Source organism: Castor canadensis, chromosome 8, assembly GCF_047511655.1.
Source record: "Castor canadensis chromosome 8, mCasCan1.hap1v2, whole genome shotgun sequence".
Taxonomy (NCBI): domain Eukaryota; kingdom Metazoa; phylum Chordata; class Mammalia; order Rodentia; family Castoridae; genus Castor; species Castor canadensis.
This window is the reverse complement of record NC_133393.1, coordinates 36,734,509-36,750,716: the sequence shown is the minus strand read 5'-3', so window position 1 is coordinate 36,750,716 and position 16,208 is coordinate 36,734,509. Positions and strand designations below refer to the sequence as shown.

At 38.0% G+C, this 16,208-nt stretch overlaps 1 long non-coding RNA gene across 1 annotated transcript in view; it reads right to left on the bottom strand.

Annotated features, from left to right (window-relative positions):
• LOC141425471 (uncharacterized) overlaps positions 1-16,208 on the bottom strand; it is a 334,038-nt gene that overhangs the window by 285,765 nt on the left and 32,065 nt on the right. Inside the window, exon 2 of the long non-coding RNA XR_012450477.1 lies at positions 3,713-3,780. This is a non-coding gene — a long non-coding RNA (uncharacterized lncRNA). The remainder of the gene's footprint in view (positions 1-3,712; positions 3,781-16,208) is intronic.

Below are 16,208 nucleotides of genomic sequence, written 5' to 3'. Positions count from 1 at the left end.
TAGAGGGAAGTCGATATGGCTACTTTTAATGTAAGCCATTCATTGTTACAGTACTCATGTTCACATTATCTGTCTCCTGTGACATTTACCTTCTGCTAAAATATTGATATTCTATGAATTACTTAACAAATATTTGAAGAAAGGATACTGATGCAAGTAAGGAATAATGGCATTCCTTGCTTTATTTCACCTTTGCTGTTTGTCATGGGTCCTCTTCTCAGCAGGACTTAGCCTCCTCATCAATTGCCACATTGTCTTAATAAGCCTGGTTCTCCTTTTCTGGAGCTTCTGACCTAGAGGTTTCCAGTGTCTTCTACTGATATTTTATTTGTGTGCTAAACTAAAATTCATATTCTGATCATTGTCTGGGTAACATCTCATTAATGACTTTGAGTATGTTCTTAACTACATGTGTTTTGGGAAAGGGGATCCCAACTAGCTGACTACTTGTTTTCTCCATGGGTTACTGAACACAAGTTATGTTTTTTGTATTTAACAGAAATAACTAGGAAAATGGATTACTATAAAGGGTTATCCATCTAGTTTATGTTTTTCTGAGAAAAAATATGGTCCATTGTTCAAAGAAGAGAAAAACACTGAGACTTGACATTTTTAAAAGTGGTTTTAAGAGGAGTTCATCCTCCAAATGCATAGGTGAAACTAATCAAAATTCATCAGCCATACTTCTTTTTAAGCATTCAAGTGCTCAGTAGCCATGTGCTGTCAATGGCTACTCTATTGGATGTTTCCCTCACCACTGAATGATCTACTGGACAGTGCTGTTTCAGATATTTCATAACTTATGTGTTTCCATAAACAATTAGAAAACAAGTGAAAATCTATAGTGATGTTGGGGTTGCTGTTGTGCTAACCTACAGAGAAGAGGTCAGCAAGGGTTAGTGACAACAGGAGGTGGGGGCAGGACATGAGCCCATGAAAGTTGGAAGTGAAATTGGAGCTTTCCAGACTAATGTTGATACAAAAGACATTCTAGAAATACAGAAACACAGATGTGTACTGAAGTAGAAATCAGAGAAGAAAGCAAAATATTTTCCAGTTGTGTGTTGGGTCATGTATAGCTTTTCATAATACATTAGTAACATTTATAATGGGTTAAATAATTTTCTGGGATATTATTTATTGATATTGGGAAAGATAATATAATCAGAATTTTAAAATAAAAGTGTAAGCAATATGACCATCCAACATCAGCCTTCAAATAATTATGACAAGGTCAAGGTTTTAGGATATTAGAAGTAACTAAAATTGATTTTAAGACACAAAGGATGTGGGATTAATAACGGAACAATAGGTTAATTGTCAAAATCAGAGCATCAAAAGAAACACTAGTTACCCTTCAAGGGAAGTATTTGCAGCCATGTTGAGCTGGTGCCCAGTGAGATCTAAAAGAAGACTGAGCATAAGTAGTCAAGGAGGTGATCAGGAAAAGCACTATCCAGGAAAAGTGAGTAGTGAGTATAAGAATCCATCTCTAAGATGGGGAAAGGGTACCCTGAGCCTGGCAATAAGCATCATGTGACTCTCAGCAAATGGGATATCCCATAGCTTTTGGGCAGCTGATGTGGTAGAATAAAAGTTAACTATTAACTCTCAGATTCATTTACAAGGGGTTCCACTCTACTGAAACAACATTAATGGATTCCTATAAGGACAGGAAGATAAAACTGTGTACTGTTGTCCCACCAAATGAACATAACCCCCTCATTCCAGCTTCAAAAATGACAACTTCCTTTCTTCTGTGTCATATTAAGAGCTGGAAGTGTCTAAGAAGCAAGCTCATTCTGACCTTCATTAATCTCAGTCACAGAAAGAAAGAAAGAAAAAGAAATGAGAAAGAAAGAAAAAGAAAGAGAAAAAGAAAGAAAGCAAGCTCAACTCTAACTCAAATTCTGCAGGTCAGTGAGTCTCAGACTTTCACCACCGCCTTTTTCACCCTGAATTTACTGTGTTAATACTAAAAACCTAACAATAATAAGCAGGTGTAGCTAAACTCAAGCAGAAAGTTTGGGCTAGAGGAAATAGATCTGCTTCTACTAGGTCAGCACATAAATCTCATGTACTTCTTAGGGGTTGTGATTTATATATATTTATTATTATATATTTTTTCTTTTTTTAAAATTTTTTATTCACATGTGCATACATTGTTTGGGTCTTTTCTCCTTCCTGCCCCTCTCCCCCACCCTCTTCTGCCTTCTATTATATAATATTAAACATTTTTGGTAGTTGAGATTGAACCTAGGGCTTCCTGCATGCTACACAAATCTCTACCACTGAGCTACACCCCAACCCAATGTTTAACTTTTTAATTACAACAAAATTTAAAGGTGTGCCAAAGTGGAAGAAACATAAGATCCATGTACCCATCATCCAGATTCAACAATTACCATCATGCCAATCTTGCTTCCTTCTCTCTGTACTGACTCTGCACTATATTAGTTTGATGAAAATTCTAGAACTTTTATGATTTTATCAGTATGCATCTCTAAAGGACCAAGATTTTTTTTAAAAAATTGAAAACTTAGAGTTTTAACTACATAAAATACAGGGTAGCATTTTAAAGGAAGCCAAAAGGACAAGACCAGCAAAATTCAGAATGTTGGAATCATATAGTATAAAAACTTGGTTTCCTTAACAAATAAATTACTGTGGATAAAACAAGATTATGAAAAAGCCTATAAGATTAAAGAGAGTAAGATTTGTTCCACCCAACAATTATGAGACAGCTGGAGAAATTTGGACAGACTGGATGTTTGATGGTATTATATAATATTAAGGAATTACTGGGGGGGTTGTTATTGTTCTTTCTTTTTTTAAGGTAGATGGTTTTGTGGATATGGAAAGAATAGTTTTTAATACCTTGCCATAAGAAACAACAGTATATTATCACCTATCTGGAAAAACTGATTATCCACAATAGTCCTTTGTTGTGTAAGTGGTACTTGCTAGGCAGGAGCTCTACCACTTGTGCCATGGTCTTAGCCCACAAAATGACTAATTTAAGAGCTTTGGGTAATTTTCTCATTTCTATGAAAGTTTTTTATTTTCTGAATAACAGAAAATAAAAAGAAAATGAATTATGAGATAAAATAAGTTAAGTCCTGAGTTCTAATGTAAGCCTATAGAGTCCTGATTCCTTCTATTTTGACAAGCCAAGAACTGATCTTTCCAAAGGTTAAATAACAGGACAAGGGAACTATTAGTGTCTAAATGATTTTGGGGGAACAAAAATATCTAGAAATAATATCTACTGGTTTTAGCAATACTTCTCAGTTTCTGTGATCTTTTTCTTATTAAAAGTAGAAGAACCTGTTCTTTTGTCAATCCAGTTCTCATACTTTCCTGTCTTAAAATGGTGACATAGACTATCGGAAAAGGAACAGAGAAGATTCACTGGCCTGTTTTTCAAGCTTTTCACACCATGCCATATATTTAAATAATAGGCTGAAATGGGGAGTGATGAGTCTCTTAAGGAAATAAATACTGCACAGTCTTTAGATGGCTCATTAATAATAAAATGCAGAAATGGGGGGCTCTGAGAACAGACTATTAGCCTGGTATTTATTAGAACAAAACATTCTTTTTAATGGGGCACCTGAAAAGCTCTCTGCTACAATTATTATTAGTCATTAGTGATTTTACCAACTTCTGCTTTGCCCTTCTCTTTGACTTAGTAAACAGTTGACAACATTACCCTTGTGTTCCAGGCTCCTATTGCAAATTTTCTGTCATTTTTCCACCTTTTCTCAGGACTCCAGTGATCTGAGAAGAAACATAGAAATAGGGCCTCCTTTTAAAGACAGAGAAAATTGAAGGCCATCATCATGCTTTAATTGCTTATCTACCCTCCCAAGTCTCTTTTCTCTTCCCCCATTTCACATCCCACTCTAGTTTTCCTTTTTTTGTTTCCTCCCTCTCCCCTCAGGCAAGAGTTGGCAAACTTTTGCTTTAAAGGAGCAAGTACTACAGATAGTCAAACTTTAAGCTTTGTGGCTCATATGGTCTTTGTTGTAGCTCTGCTGTTGGAGTGCAAAAGCAACCATAGACCATCCTTAAATAAATGGATATGTCTGTGTTCCAATAAAACATTATTTTCAAAAACAAGTAGTGAGTCAGATTTGACCTACTGGTTGTGATTTTCTGGCCTCTGTTTTAGGAATCTAAAAGGGAAGTTCCATTACTCTTAAAAAATGAAAGCCATGTAGTATTCTCAGTTTTAACTTCATTCGTTCAACGAGTCATCAAATAAGTTTTTAATATCTGCTATGTGCCAGGCTCTGTGCTAAGTAGTAAAATTATGGAAGCAGGAAAGTGCAAGGAGCTTAGTCCTGTGAGTAGCTGCACAGCCAGTGCAACGTGACATATTTAATGCTGTCTAAATATAGACATGTACTGTCTAAGACCATAGGTAAAAGGGATGGAAGGTTCCTGAGACTTAAAGAATTAAGATGATTTGCCAGGCAGTTCAAGATCAAATAGTCCAAGAAAATGTGTAGAGAGAGGCCCATGGAAACATCCCTGTTCCTGGGCCTTTGAGTACTTGAGTGCCCCTGAAGCATCAGTATATGTGCTTAAGGGAGGTGATGACAGAGATGGGAGGAAGGGATGGTTAGAAGAGGGGACTAGATTGGTAGGAAGGTCTTGTGCTCTATGCTAAGATGTTAAGATTTTAATTTACAGGACATGAGGAGGCTCTAGACAATTTCTCCTGCAAGAATGCATGGTCAGAATTACCTGCTTACTCATGGGACACAATATGAGGATGCAACCCATAAGTTTTGACTTTGAAAGCATTTGACTCTGAAAGCTTCCCCTGAGAAGCTGTAAAAAATAAGCAAAAGTTCATACATGTAGAAAACCAGAAAGGCCACTTAAAATAGTCTGAATATTCTTCCTGTTCACTTTCCATTTGAACTCCCTGGGCTCCCTCCATTGGCAGGAGATGTTCAATGTTTATTTCTTTTGAAATAAAGCTCTCTTAATTCTGTAACAAGACAGGGAGAATCATTAGGGCTAATAATTCCAACATCTGTAGTGAGCAGATTCTTTCTGACTGTGATTTGAGGGCCACTAGGAATCCTCTGTCCTAAATACCACATCCATCTATCCTCTGTAGGATCTAAAATTACACAACTGGAGATTTGATTCCTTTAGGTTGAACATTACCCTCTCTAGGAAAGGTATTTTAAAATGCAAATGCTCCCAGAAAAAGTGATATGTCAGTCATAACCAGGTGCAAATGAGAATATCAATCTCACAGAATCTCAGGAGAAACCCTTAAAAAAATGGGGATGAGGCTTTTAATATATATTCAGGAAGAACTACAGAACCAGGGATGTAGAAAGCAAAGAATAAAAACCAACTTTGCCTGCTTCTCAATATTACCCAGAGTAGTGTGGAGTATAATAAGTTGGACAAGGACAGGCATAAAATAGCAACTGATTAATAAACATGGGTGGGAGAAGTGTGTATTTTTCAGACTCAATGGAATTTTTACTGCTTGACAATTCCAGAGCCAAATTGTAAAGCTGTCTGAGAGTGTTCAGTGTGTGAGAGGCAGACACAGGAAAGGGGAGGGAGACCATTAGGAGGCTAAAGATGCTTCAGACAAGAAATGGGCTGCAAGTGACAAGTGAATGAACCCCCGTCCGTTACTTCTGGCAGCTCTTATTCTTCTCCCAACAAGCTCCTGCTTGCTGCTTTGTCTTTTGAATGCAAAATGAAAGTACTAGGTTGAATAAACAAGAACTCTCTTTATCAAAGAGAGACAGCACCCAGTTTCTGTGGGCTTGGTGCATATTCCTGTGTGATGCCCATTGATTTGAAGCTGGTGAGAGATGCCAGGGTACATTGCCTAATTGATGACTAAGTAACCACACTGAGACCACAGACTGAAACTTGTCGGAGGCTGTTCATCTGATTCTGGTATTACTGTGGTAAGCTGAAGAAAGACACTTCTGCAGTTGATGCCCACCTCAATAAGGTCAAACATAAAACATTCTTTATTCTTTCCTGATGGATTCATTTGTGCATTAAATATTTAACCACATTTATTGCACATCCATTCTGTGGAAAGATGTTGAGTAAGTACTGAGGAGAATCAAAGGTACATGCATGAAAAACTATGGCACAAGAGAGTACATGTGAATGACAGAGTATATTTAAGTAACATGGAAGCAAGGTTATTATCTGCAGATAAACCTTGGAAATATAGTAGCTGATATTCTTTAACTGTAGAAGCAATCCACAAGATGTAGAAGTTTGAAAGAGAAGTTTATACAATGACCCAGTGTAACCATCAAGGTGATTTGGGTATAATATGAACTAGGGTGATTGAAATGTGAAGTAATTAAGGATATTAGAACCAGGGCTAGCTACATAAATGCCTGGACCTGAGCAAAATGAAAATGTAAGATCCTTTGCTCAAAGAACAAAAGGAAAAAGATATTTATTGCTCTTAAAAATACAAAAATGTGAAGTGCATTTCTTTCTACAATAGTCTCTCGTCTCCCTCTCTCTCCCTCTCTCTCTCTCTCTCCATCTCTTTGTCTCTCCTCCCATCCCCCTTTCTGTGCCTCTTTCTCTTTTATTAAATTCACTGTCATGCTCCTTGGGCACTGTAATACCCGATGAGTGAGTACAGACCCTTGCAGATATCCAGTTCCTTGCCCTTTGACTCAGCATACTTGAGCATGTGGCCTATGGGCTGTCAGGCTCCTGTCTGACTGGTCTCCCTCAGACATACCCTGTTATAGTTGGGGAAGAGGAGTCAATCTCCCCTTCTCACCAGTCTCCTGTCCAGACACAGTTGAGGTGGCTCCTAAATGATTGCACTTTCCATGTGGGTACACACTGTCCCTGGATAGTTGTGGCCAAATGCTCCTCTCTATTGAGTCACTCCCTTAATGAACATGGCAACCACCATGTCCTGCCCTAAAACCATAGTCACATTGTATTAGGCTGCAATCCTCTCTACATGGCACACTGGTGCTGGTGCTCTTGTTGTGGGGCAGAATAGCAGCAGTTGTTGGGAGAGGGCCAAGGGAGTGAGCTGCATAGAGTCTGGGGTGGAATAAGGCAGGAGGGTGGGCAGACCCTTGGATTCAGCAGAAAACTGACAAGCAGAAGCTGCCAGACCAGAGGCCTGCTCCAATGTCCCACTGCATTTCATTTATGAAACACAAATTCAGAGACAACAGTATGGAGAACTTCAAGGAGGCAAGTGCAAAACATTAAATGGCAATGCCAATCCTTCTGCACATGGCTCTGTGTGATGGCCATGATAGCACCGCCCCGCCCCATGTGAAGCTGGTCTTGGTGAAACTTGTTTAGTTATATGATATCCAGTCTGAGAGGGATATTAACTGAGGAGGGTAGTATTTCCAAAGAAACTAAATAGAAGAAAGTTAGAAAATAAGCACAGATAGTGTTTATTCCATCACTGTTCAGGAGACAGGGGGGCCTTATGTTTATGGCACTAAGGAGGTGAAGTTGGTCTTGGGACAGGGTGTTTCTTTCTACTTCACAAAGGCCTGAAAAACAAAACTCACTTCTCCATGGTACTTTGTATGGTTACACATTTTAGTTGCACAAGTGGTCACCTAGGATGAAAGTGACTTTACTGAGCTTTTCTTCCATCTATGAGCAGCCATGTGGAACAACTAAACTATAGTCATCAAGATATAATAGAATTTTTTCGTGGGGCAACTTCCAAGCACATCCTTTAAATGAAGCTGTACATATGGTTCTAGTTTTTCATTTCCTCCCTGTCCTCTCTCATGCTACCTGGGATGTACATGATCAGAAAGACGTTGCACTACACATAGGAACAGGAAGTGGAGTTTCCAAAGAGCTAGGGGTCTCCAAGGATTTCTTGGGGCAGTGCTTCAGGTCCAACCTTGGCCTGCATACCCTTTATGTAAGACAGAAAAGTGATGCTGTCTAGCCTTTATATTAGTTTTCTCATAGCCAAACTTCATCTTGACATGCTGAGCACATCCACCAGGCTTTGAGCTATTCTGGATGGAAATGTATGATTATCTCATGCATGAGAAAGGTACACCTGTTGTAAGTTATCAAGTTAGTCTTTGGTTCACTTATTGACACCTTTTGTGAATTTTGCCTGTTTTTAAATTAATTGTTAAATTTTTGTTAGCATAAATTGTGAAATTTACATACATGTATATAACATACTTTGATTAAATTCACCCATTTATATTAATCTTTCTTAACCTCCCTCTATCCTCACCCTTCTTTTTTTTTTAACAGTTTTAGTGGATTTCATTATGCTATTTTCATACATCTATAATGCATCATATTCATGTCCCCCTATCATCCTCTCCTATTCTTCTCCCTCCCACTGGCCATTGTCTGAATGAACATCTTTGAGTCCACCAACTATGACCATGGTGACAAAATTTCATTTTTCGGATCTGAAAATCAGTGAACTTGGTGAACTCACCAAAAGGTCTTTATTCTTTGAGACTGAGCTATAGGGTTGGTCAACATCTCTGAGTCAAGTCACTCTTCCTGTTTGGGAGATCTGACAGAGATGATCTGAACCCAGCACTGTACAGGCAAGAGAAGGGGACATTAGAAGCTGGCTTTCTTAAGACAAGCCACATTAACAGAAACAGAATATGGTAAACCTTCCAAAACTTCTGAATAGCAAATCCCAGTAAGCAAAGGTAAATTTAATTCAGGAAAATATTTATTTACTGTCTATTTTTTATGTCAGGCTCTATTCCAGATACTTAGGATATATCAGCAAACAACAACAAAAGACATATGGCCCATTGAGATGCTACACTAGTCGGAAGAGATAGGTGATAGAGACAAAGGCATAATTTATAATTAACATTATATATAGAGGCAATAAGTGCAGTGGACTCAAGTGGAATAGGTATATTACCCAGATTCCCTCTTCTTGACCAAAGCATCCATCCCCTAGTATGCTCTGAGTCTTGGCTCTCCCATTTGCTGTTTGCAGTTAATAGAGTTGCCTATGCCTAGGGGGTTATATTAGTCAGCTTCACATCACTATAATAAAATACCTGACAGAGGCTACTTATGAAGTAAGAGAGAGGCTTATCTTGGTTTGTGATTCTGGAGGTTTATTATGCCAAATGGAGATGGTGTCAACATTATGTCAAGAGCACATGTCAGAGAGAGTGGTCACATCTTGGGCCAGAAACACAGAATGACTGAAAGACATGGGAACGCACAATTCCCTTTGGGGACATCCCCCAATAACCTAAGGATATTGCGGCCAGAATAAAGTACAAGAGAGACAGGGGATGAGGAGACTCCAGCCATAAGTTGGGGCAAGTTGTACAGTGCCTTATGGATTCAACTCTGAGTGAAGTGAGGAAACTTGCAGGGCTTTGAATGATGTGATCTGACATGGCTGTTCAAAGGCTTCCCTCAGACACCATGACACTAAGCAGCAAGGGACAAAGAGACCTGACAGTAGACCATTGTTGAGAAGTGAGAGTATCAGGGACAAGGGGACAATAAGGGACTTAGGAAGTAGGGAATATATCTTGAAGATAGAGCCAGCAGGAGTTTCTACATTGAATGGTGAGAGAGAGAGAGAGAGAGAGAGAGAGAGAGAGAGATCAGGCAAGGATTGCTGCAAAGATTTTTCTTGAGCAATTGGAGGAATGAACTGCCATCCACAGAGGAAATGTTGTGCATGCAAATTGTTTTGAATACGGGGCATGAGATTGGGTATATCTTTGGGACATGTTTCATTTGAGATGTCTGTTATAGCCAAGTGAAGAAAACTGGGTATAAAGTTCTGGAATTTGGAGACATTTCAGTTGTGAATTTACACTTGGAGATTGCTAGCATGTGGGTGCTATTTAATGCCTTGGGACTGAATCCCATGAGCATTTGAATGAATAGAAAAGAGGATCAAGAACTGAAAGCCCCAGGGAAAGATAATAGTAAAGAGAAGGCTGCAACCTGGAGAATTATGGTTCAAGGCTAGCCTGGGTAAAAGGTCCTCCAGACCTCATCTCCAAATAACCAGAGCAAAATGAACTGGAGGTGCGGCTCAGTGTGGCATAAACCCCTGAGTTCAAACCTCAAATTATATAGGTTACTTTAATTTTAAAATAGTTTTAGGTATAATTAACTTGTTCTTTCATAAAATTGTTAGAAAATATTTTCTCAAGTGTTTGGCCCTTCATTCAGACATAACTTTCTTTCAAAAAATTAAATGGAGATGATAAATAAATTAATAGTGGCATTAGATGCCTATTAAAGTTATCTCTACTGTCCACACACAGAGACACATTAGGCAGACTCATCATTCAATTAATTGCCTTTTGCTACAGTGAGCTGCTAATCTTGGAAATGCAATGATCATACACACAGAAAACCAGATAAGCTATTTGGGCCACATTTTAGCAAAAAGAAATCAGGTTTTTCCTGCTGATGCTTTATGGGATTTCTCTTGGAGTGACCAGCAGATTGCTTTTAAACTAAATCCTTTCAACTACTGCCATATGTTCTAATGGAACTTAGTAGTGAGGTCAAAAAGGGAAATTCTCCTTGTACTGGAGAGTATTTAATTCCTTATTTGTTTGTTTCTATTAGGTTAAAAAGCCATTAAAAGGAAGGAGGAGATGAGAGATTACCCAGCTAGCCTTTCTAAAAGGCTGTCTGGTTTCTAAAGTGTTTTAGAAAAGGAACTTGCTCAATCTCCTTTATGATCAAATATATAAGGAGATACTTCATACTGTCTGACAACCCTCATGTAGGGCTCATCTAAGTGCCTTATCTTGCCTTTTGGTCCATGTATTTTTTTATGGTTATTGGAGTAGAGAGTAGATTTATCCCAAAATCTCAGTGAAGATCTTGATATATCTGAATATTTGTTATTAATGTTCTATTCACCTCTCCTTGGCCCAATAGAATTTATTCTTTATTGTTTAGGTTTTGAATAATTTAATCATCCTGATGGCTTGCTTTGTGTTAGTTCTCAAAGTTTTCAGTGACTTTCTGTATTGTGGTATTGAAAATGAGACTTAAATTCAGTGAGATGGTGAAAAACTAGTTCCAATGTGCTGCATACATTTGTAAACACTACAGTTATGTTGTTTGGAATGTGAATATTCTAACAACTTCTAAAAGCCCTCTATGCAGTAGAGATATTACTTGATCATTAATCATCCCCTGTCTCTTTTGCATTTTGTTTTACTATATATTTATTTTATGAATTACTGTTTATCATCATTGCTTTCGACAATCCTGTGGTATGTGCAGAATTTTCCATTTATAATTGTGAAATTCAATGGATTAGCTCTTTATTTAATTGAATTGAATATTAAATCTTTGTAGAAAACATTAAAGTTAGTTGCAGGAATTTATTTCTCATTGTGTGTTTAGTTTCAAGTTGAAGGCAACCATGAAAATACAGATTCACTTCCTGTCCTATTCACCTTATTCACTGATTCAACAAAAAATTGATTGCCTTTACTATATCTGACAGATCAAGAGCAATATTGTATGTGCCTTTGTCAGATGGCTTCCTAAGAAATGTATTGTAATTTATCTTTATAATTTGGGTCATATTCCTGAAATAAAAGATCAAAATGTGAAGAGAAGTTTGATAATGCTTTTTAGTAGAGGAAAAATGTCTTTTTTTTTCCTTAAAGTGCTGAGTATTGAACTCAGGGGCCTTGACCATGCTAATGAAGTACTCTACCACTGAACTACAACACCAGCATACTAGAATCACTTTAAAAAAATTGAGACGATGTTTCATTACATATCACAAGCTGGCCTTGACCTTGTTATATATCTAGGCTGGCCTTGTACTCACAATCCTCCTGCCTGGGCCTCTTGAGTGCGAGGATCAAGGGCATGCACCTACATGTCCAGTTTGAATCAGTTTTAAAGTGACTAACTTTCCCAACAACTGTTAAGCACAGAGTGAGAGATCATAGCATCTTGGGCTTTCTTCTGTCGGGTATAGCTCTCTTCTGCGCACATAATTTGTCTCAGTCCCATATACTGTAATATATAGTATGGTGGTCTTTAATAACATTTGCAAAAATCTAGTGAAAACCCTGGATTCTCATCACAGAAAAACAATGAGTCTGTTTGTTTAGAGCCCATTCATGGATTCTAAGGTAAAAACTACTGCTAGCTCAATGTCTTTACATTTAACCAACTTTAACACCACCCCAGTGGAAGATGGAGGATGTCTGATATTGGTCACATTCCAAAAGGAGTCTTCAGGGACTAATAGGGGACTTTGAGGGGAAGGGTACAGTCTGGCAAAAATCAAGAAAATCTATTTTATGTTTCTTCACCCATTTAAGTGTTAAGATGAGGAATAAAAAAGAACAGAGTGAGGCCTAGGGAAATGCATTACTTAGAACTTCCAGGTTACTTCTAATCTAAGTTTTGAGCTGGAGGTAATTAAATGGTCCTTGAGGACCACTTATTCCAACAACTCATCACTAAGATAGTATAGAGGAAAATGTAAAGCCAAATTTCAGGTCTTCTGTCATTCACCAAATATTCTCTGAGTGGATACAATGTGTCTAGCACTTGGGAATACCCAGCACCTGGTCTCATAGCAGATACTTGTCTCTCTTTGAATCTCAATGAGGCTGCAGTGGTTAAAACACTGCTTGGAGATGTTGAAATTCCAGCATCTTGGATAACTCTGGCATAACCTTCAATAGGTGCTTAATAAATATTGGTTGGTTGATTGGTTTATTACTTTCCCTGATACATTAGTTTGTTACAGAATCAGAGAGCAGCTGGGGTTAATAAAAGAAAAGTTTAGTTTTGAGAGGGGCACACAGCTACATATACTAATTATAATAAAATATTAAAAAGCTACTTAGGGTAACACAGTTATGAACATGAAGTGCATACTAATGTGAGATTCATTTTGATGTAAGGCATTTTAAAAATCAGCTATCTATCCTCAGAGTGGCCAAAATAGCAGTCCAGAGACGGACAAGGAACATTTCAAATTCAGCAGTATGCTTTCTTATTGGCCCAGGGATGGCAATAATGCAAGCAGCAGCTGGTAAGAATCTGAGCCTATTCTGACTAGATCATGCTGCCTGAGAGTCTAATTTTGCTTCAGAAATAGTCTAATTTTGCTCACAGTGGAAAAAGTGGAATATTCCTTTAGTGTCAACTGACCAGATTGCATCTCCAGTTTGTTTGATGGGGAACTTGGTCCTGTTCCCAGAGATGGCTCTCCTTCATGGATCATTGAATTGCACCAAGAGTTTTGAGCAAAGTCAGTTTCAAAACATACTGCTTTCCTCACAAACCTTGGAATTTCTCTTCACACCAAAGTTCTAAGAGCCCATGTTTGCAAAAAGAATCTCCTGCATATATAAATGACCTCAGTCTTTGTCATCAGCTCCTTCCTCCATGAGTAGATAAATCCCAAGGGCCCTTCAAGGATAGAGTATTCTAGAATTTTATTGTGAGTCTTAGCTATTCTAAAATTCTGAAATTTGTGCAAAGGTATATGTGTGATAGATCTACGGTCCTGCTGGATGAAATATTAAACCCTCTCTGTCACACCCTACCCTGCACAAAACTGTAGAATTGTATTTTTTGATTTGACTCCCAGTATGGGAACTTTTGATATATTCTTATATCTTCTCATAATTAATCAGGAAGTAGCCCTATGTAAAATGACCTAACCATCTTTTTTTTTCCTTGAGAGTATTTCCAAGTGAGAACTTACTACCTATTCCTAATTCACTTAGTTGCAAACTCTTTGGTCCTAAGTAATGAGCCATGAAGGAGACCAGGTTAGAGGATGACCCGGGAAGAACTTGCAGCCTCCCAGGGGCTCTGGAATAAAGACCACTCTCTAGGTGAGATGCCCTTTCTCTCCAGTACTGCCTCTCTGTGCAGCTGCCTGTGGCTCCACCAAATCCAGGAACCTTGCTCCAGGCAGACCATATTCCACTGCAAAGTTGACTTTCTTAAAAAATGAACCTGGAAAACTATGCAGATGATATATGTTTCTGTCTAGTTTATATCCCAGGAGATGGGACTGATGGAGAGAGATGGGGGAGGATTGATGTTCAGCACTGCTCACGTTCCACTCATTGGTCAGTCTCTCACATTCACTTAGAGGTGATCTGAGACCACCACCAAACAAACGGATCCTAGTATTGTCTTTGGCACTACCTAGTCCATTTGGGTTGAAATGTGACTGTGTACCACATAGATTCTCTGCTAGAACTGGGGTCTACCACAGCTGGCAATTGATCTTGTGATAGAGAATAGGGAGAATAACAGGAAGGGAGTCACAATTCTGAAACTCATAGTTCCGAGATTCTCCATGGAAGAATTTAAAAGGTGAGCATTCTTCTTTCTTTTTGTACTTTTTTTTTTTCTTCTATCCCATCCAATTCTATGAATTCTGGTCCTTTTTCTTTTCTCTTTATTTTTCAAAGCCCAAGAAAATGTAGCACATAGCTAATTATGTAATACAGTTTTTTAAAAAAACATGTTTACTTCATATGATGCTGTACAGAATGGAGGGTTCCTTTTGTGTAACACTTGCAAGTAGGATTTTATCAATACTATGTGTGAGACCTGATGAGTATTTGGGGCTCTTGGATCCTCTCCAGATTTCTGCTTGGACAGGGCATGCCCACTGGAGAAAAGCATTTGGAGTGTGATAAGAAAGTCTTCCAAATCCTGCATACTATGCTGTGTGAACTGTTCCTTTATGATTTCTTAGGATTGAATAAAGCCAGCTACTGAAGTGGGTGAAGCTATCCCTCACACTGACATTTAATTTACCTGGGAGTACAATAATCTGAGAAAGAATCAAATCCTAGAAAATTTTGCTTCAGTGAGCACAAGGGAAATGTTTGTACCATATTGAAAAGTGATACCTTTTCTCGGAGTTTAAAGGAATAAAGGGTGACAGATTCACTGACTAAAAGCCAAAGGAAAGAACAGAGCTCTTTTTCGGTAAATTCATAATTATGAAGTTGGAGAAAACTTTGGAATTTAGCACATTAAGGTGATATTTTATCATCTGCTGTTTGATAGAACAAGGTCATTGGGGTCTAGTTAAAAGGATGGGATGGCAAAGCCTAAAAAAAGAATGGTATTTTTAAGTGTGTTACGGAGAAGGAAGCAGCTGGACTTAATAACTAACAATATGTGGGAGGTAAAAGCATGTTGAATCTTGTACAAAAGTTAGATGATCAGAGAAAGAGCGGGTAATATTGCTATCCAAATCAAAATAACCATCTGTAATTAGCTCCACCTGTGGTAAAAAATTAAGTTCACAGATGGTTCCCAATTCGTTGATGTTTATTGCCATGCAATATATTATGTGAGTAATAGTCACCTCTGAAACAAAATCAATATACAGTTTTCTATTGACAAATTGTGTTTATATTTTATGCATCTTTGTCTTCTCCACAACTGACATGATACCTGACACCTAGTACATGTTCAAAATACTTAATAAATGAATGAAGTGGCAAATCTCTCAAACTTTAAGACACTTCTGACTAGGTCCAATTATTTGCTTTAATGAGTTAAGTGATTATATTGGTAATGGAAATCTGGGACTGTATGTCATATTTTTGTCATGAATTAATAATCAGACATTCAGAAACTAAGTCTGTGCTAACTTAAACTTAAGGTAGTCATCATGATGAAAAAAATGGTTGTTTGGGTGAAATTGCTAGATTCCCAGTGTACCAAAGCACATACCATGGCCAATGGTCTTTCTCCTCATTTCCTTTGTGTTTTATGACCATATGATCATTTAGGATCATGTTCCTGGATGATATGTGCAGGCATTTTTCTGCATCCACTCTAACGCATCTCTTTCCTTTCCTGTCAAAAGTCTCTCCGTATGTCCTGGACCTCACAGGTGCTTTGTGGTAGCATATCACATGGTCTCCTAATGACCCCCACCTTAACTCTGCCAAAAGTGAGAAACTAGATTTACAACAACCTATAGTATTTCTAATATAGCAAAATCTATGTAAAGTAAGAAGAGACTAGTTTTACTACTGTCCCACAAATTGGGAATATGAGTTCCTCTGTGTGTGTACAATTCAGTATCTAGGTCTTTTTCTCTCTTAAAACTCAATTCCTGCTTAAGATGTGAGGCATTTAAAGCAAATGACTCAAAACTGAGATGCCCATAAGATTTCAAGGGA